General features: G+C 42.6%; 1 non-coding gene across 1 annotated transcript; it reads right to left on the reverse strand.

Annotated features, from left to right (window-relative positions):
* Positions 1-4,886: 4,886 nt before the first annotated feature.
* On the reverse strand, positions 4,887-4,993 carry LOC145055987 (small nucleolar RNA R71). The gene has a single exon (XR_013685529.1). It is a non-coding gene; the product is annotated as a small nucleolar RNA R71 (small nucleolar RNA).
* Positions 4,994-5,375: the final 382 nt, after the last annotated feature.

A 5,375-nucleotide genomic window follows, 5' to 3' on the forward strand; every position in this document is an offset into this window, starting at 1 on the left:
AATCTTCATGCTACTTGCCGAGTCCACTCAAAGGACTCGCCGAGTCCATTCATATCTTCATACATGCAGAGGACTTTTGAGTCATGCATGGACTCCAAACTGTAGATCTACCCTTCCCAAGCCTATTCCTCACGTAAAGTTGCAAACTTTACGTGTAGAGAAGGAGATCTAGGCTAAATACACCATAAACTAGGGTTTAAGGCAAGGAGGCTCCATAATCAGCTCAAGGGCAGTTACTTTATGCTTCACAAGGCCAAAATGTGCTTAGATCCGAAGTAGCAACTTCAGATCTGGCTTCTAACTCAAATGAATAACTAATCATGGCTAAAAAGCCCCAAAACTCACAACTAGAATAGATCTAAATGAAGGAAACGACTTAGTACCTTCAATAACTCAGAAAGGTTCCACAAACTCTAGATCTAAGGCCAATCCTTGAAGCTTCAATGATTCCCCTCTTTCTTCTTCCTTCAAATCGCCCAAAAATGGCTTAGAAGCTTGAATGAGCAACAATGGGGCTTAGGGTTCGGTGTTCTGGGTGAAAGAGGCAGTAAAGGAACCCTAGGGGAGAGAATGAGACGTTTAAATAGGCTCCAAGTCCCGGATTTAGGGTTTTCCTCGTTCAGACCAGACTCGCCGAGTCGGTCACTTACTCCTTGACCCGGATCCCGCTCGGACTCGCCGAGTTCTTCCTTGGACTCGACGAGTCGTCCCTTAAACTTAGGGTTTCATTTCCTTTCTTGGCCTTCCTGACTTTGGGTGTTACAACTCTCCCCCACTTAAACTAAACTTCGTCCTCGAAGTTTGCTATGGCCAACTGCCTGCGATCTGCTTCCAAATACTTTACTAATTGATCCAACACCAGCTGCCTACCTTCGCTGGTATTTCGCCCGGTCATTCCGACTAACATTAATCCTTGCGGATAATAATCTCGGGTCAACCCCGACCCTGAACATTCTGTAAATAGAACTTACTCAACCGACAATCCTTCTGGTACTCACCGAGTACTGCACTGAACCCATATGGGTTCACCCCTCCTTTCCTTGCGCGATTTCCTTGCCTTCCCAAGGCGATGCTCCATAACCAACTATTTCCTCTGTCACTGTGAAGATCCTATCTTCACCAAACCATTATTCCCACTACTTCCAGTATGGGTCATTATCGCCAGTATCCACTGTGCATTTCTTTCTACTATAATTTGGTGTCGAGCACCCCACGATCAACTAAGTGAATTCCACCATACACTGCATACCCGCACTGCTACTGACTGCAAATTCTGCTATTCCTCATTTGCCTTCCGGAAGACTGAGACCACCCAGGTCCCTACCGTCCTACCAATATTTGGATTACCGGCTCCCCCCCGGTCGCTAGTCCCCACACAACTCCTAGTTGCTCCCAGCGACTTCGAAGAAACTTCGACCACCTATAACTGCTCAATCTATTATGCCATTCAGGCACTACAATCCTGGGATCCCCGATCCCTTATCTTGACACTAAGGTCCCTACCAGGTCCCACCTGTGCTGCTAAAACTCACGGGCCTCACCCACGGGTCTCACCCGCCTCTATCCTTCTAGTCCTACTTGTCTAGCCACTCTCGCTCGGGCCTCGCCCACGGGTCTCACCCAACCATACTACTGAGCAACCTTGCTCTCAGGTCTCACCTATACTGCTCCTCTCATACGGGCCTCGCCCATGGGTCTCACCCAACTATATCCTGGAGCGGCCTCTCCCAAGGTCTCACCTCTCTAGGGATATACAAGCAAACTCCCTATCATTCTCATCCACTACCCATTCCTGATCCCTATCTGATCACTAGGAGATAAGGGCCTCGCCCCAACTCCGCCAATGAAGCTACTATGGAATGCTACGGTTTACCCACAGTCTTACATCACCTTCTATCACCGTCTGCCAGTGAATGCTACGGCTGCCCCGTAGTCTGACAACACTTTCCACCATTGACTGCTAGTGAATGCTACGACTGCCCTGTAGTCTTACAACACTTTCCACCCCTGACTGCTAATACGAAAGCACCCCATGCTATCAGTTCTCAAGATCCTCCTTCTGACTCACTCGATCCCTATAGGCGATCCTCCAACCTGAATTCCCGACCACATACTAACCATCACCAATACACACACTGGCTGAGGGGGGGAGTTTCTCAACCTCCCAACCCTGAACTCCTCAATCCATCACACGATGTACCACTTCTTTTTCTTCTCGGAGGTCACACACTCATTCTGGATATGCGTGCTCTTACCTTTGCACGCTCGGAGGATTCTCCCCCACTTCGATCCTGCTTACCCCTTGCTGCTCAATGCTCGAAAAGAGATCCCAATCCTCGCTACCATTCCATAATCAACCTGCTAGGGAACCCCCAAGCTTACCATAGCTGGGGATCTAACCAATCCATTTCTAAAATTATATGGCTCCGAACTAGCGAGACATACCAAGTCCCTCCCAGGCATGCTACAGTTACTGCATCCTAAGCAACCTTCTCCAATAGAGCACATCCCTTAACTACTATTCAAATATCCAAGGTATGCAGATGACATATGATATGTGCATAATTAGTTAATTATTTAACATACATTTTTATTCATTTTTAACTAATTATGTGAATAATATGGACAAAAGGTACTTAATATTGTTTAAATTTTGTTTTCAGTCCAAAAGACATGCTTGGGAGTGAAAGGGAACAAGGGAAAGCAATTAGAGACCAAAGAATGAAGATTGAGGGACAAAAGCTTACCTACTCGGCGAGTTCATCAGAATATTCCAGAAGATAGCCACGATTCCTGATTTGAGACGGATAACTACGAGCCTACTCGGTGAGTTGGGTTTGCTACTCGCCGAGTACACCCTGTTTTGAGATAGCTATAAAAACCGAGCCTTTATCCGATGGGACTACTTTTCTGGCGTTTTTTGAAGATCCATCTGCGATTGAGAACCCTTGAAGGCGATGAGGAACTCTAATCTTCAACCTTTTGAAGAATCAAAGCAACTAGGTTAATCATTCCACTTAGCTTTAGGAATTGAGTATGTTTAATCTAGCTAAACTTGTTTTTGTGTTTGTTCTTACTGCAACTATGAGCTAAATACGTTTTTGTTTCTGTTTGGGGAATACCAAGGAACTCCTATGGTTTAATTCTTAGCTTTTGGTTGATTGTTTATTGGTGATCTATTAAATTAAGTTTGTTAAAGAACCTTATGCATTAATCACAACTATTTTCTGTTAATTGGAAGACAATTAAGCTGCATGAACATCTCTTAATTGTTAACCTCATATGTCTATGTGAACACTTAATCATATGCTTAGGAATAATGATTATGAAACTAAGATTAATGAGACAATAGTTAGATTAATGTGTGAGCTTGTTTGAGAAACCATCAAACAAGAGGTTAATTGAACCACTAAATTGGTTAACCACTACAAATCTTATTTAATCCAAATTATTAATCTAGGGAATTAATTAGTTTAAACACTTGATCACTGCTTGAATTAATTAATTATCTAAGGGTTAGGAGTAATGAGCATGAACCTAACCACTATAATTGGTAGCCAATAGCAATTAATATATTATAAATACAAAATAACCATAGGAGTGAATTGGTTGAACCTAAATAGAAACATCTTTATCAAATTTGGTGAATTAGTTGTTTGCTTTAGTTATTTAGTCAATTAAGTGTTTTTGTGGTGTGCTTAACTTTCTAGTCTTGCAAAACTAGAGAAAAACCTTTTACTTTCATTAATTGCTTAGTTAAAATTAACCATTAGTTTAATTTTCCGTTCCCTGAGTTCGACACCCTACTTATCCAACTATACCATTAAAAGACAGGTTCACTGCCTTTGTGTGCTAAATTATTAATAAAAAGTAGGAATAAAACAAGTGCTTTTTACACACATCAAATTTTTGGTGCCGTTGCCGGGGAGCGGTTCTAAAAAATTAATCTAATCCTTAATTTTTTCGATCCTTTGTATGAGTTTACTGGCACAAAGTTAATTTATTGCAATTTAGTAGTTAGAAATTAGGTTTTAGCATCTTTTTTAGTTTTAATATTAAGTTTAAAATTTCTTCAAAATTACACTGATACTCGCCGAGTGCAGTCGCACCTACTCGACGAGTACAAGTGTATTTGGCAGATTAATTTTCGATTTTTTTAGTACACTTTTTTTTTGTTCTTTTTACGTTTTTATCTTGTTTATTTCAGGACTTTCATGACCAGAGGATCAAACACCCCGTTGGTACCCCCGTTTGAAGATCCCGAATCCGCATTGATAAGGAACAAAGGAAAGGATGTGGAGAGCTCGAGTACACCAAAGAAGTCACCTTTGTCCAATTTGAAGACTGTTTTTGGGAAAAAGAAGAGCAGCAAATCAGGAGCATCCAGTGCTTCTTTAGTAATCGACGAACCGGTTAAGGAAGATATTGAGTACGAGACCGAGGAAGAAGAGGAACCTACATACGAGCACGAAACCGATTCCGAAGAAGAGTTAGCTATCACAATGGCTAACATTGATGAAATCCCTATGGGAGAATGGAAGAAGAGGATGCGCGACGACACTGGCCCGGGACTTGTGCAACCCGCAATTCCCGCGACTGCTACTTGCGAGCTAAAGGGTCATATCCTAGCTTTACTTAAAGAAATACCTTTTTATGGAAAAGACCATGAAGATGCCTACAAGCATTTGGATGAAGTCAATGATGTAGCTGATTACTTCAATGTTCCAAATGTGCCCCGCGAGACTCAGCTACTTCGTATGCTTTCGGTGACATTCAAAGGTGCTGCAAAAGACTGGCTGAAGTCACTTCCCCCCGGATCAGTCACCACATGGGCCAAGATGAAAGAAGAATTCATTGATCACTTTTGCCCACCTTCCAAAATAGCCAAGTTGAAGAAGGCCATTGCTAACTTTGAACAACAAGCTGGAGAGTCACTATATGAAGCATGGGAGAGGTACAAGAGCTTACTAAGAAACTGCCCACACCATGATCTAAACAGCCAGCAAGAAGTCTCCATCTTCTATGATGGAGTCAATGTCACAACCAGGCAACTACTAGACTCGCAAGGCCCGCTCACAAAGAAGTCGCCCCCGGTGATCAAAGAATTGATTGAAGAATTTTCTAAACACTATAGAGAATACCACAACCCTAGACATGATGTCACTAGGGGAGCCGCTTATGCAGCTACTGAAGACTTATCCGCGGTCATGGCTATGCTAAAAACCATGGATAGGAGGATGGATAAAATGGATCAAACAATCCATGCTATTCGGGTGGATTGTGAAAACTGCAATGGGCCTCACCTCACTAGAGACTATGATTTAGATGAGAATGGCAACAAGAAGGTGCAAGTTTGTTACTCAAGTGGAGACCGA

Source organism: Lactuca serriola, chromosome 5 (genome assembly GCF_051521515.1).
Source record: "Lactuca serriola cultivar US96UC23 chromosome 5, Lser_US96UC23_V15, whole genome shotgun sequence".
NCBI lineage: Eukaryota > Viridiplantae > Streptophyta > Magnoliopsida > Asterales > Asteraceae > Lactuca > Lactuca serriola.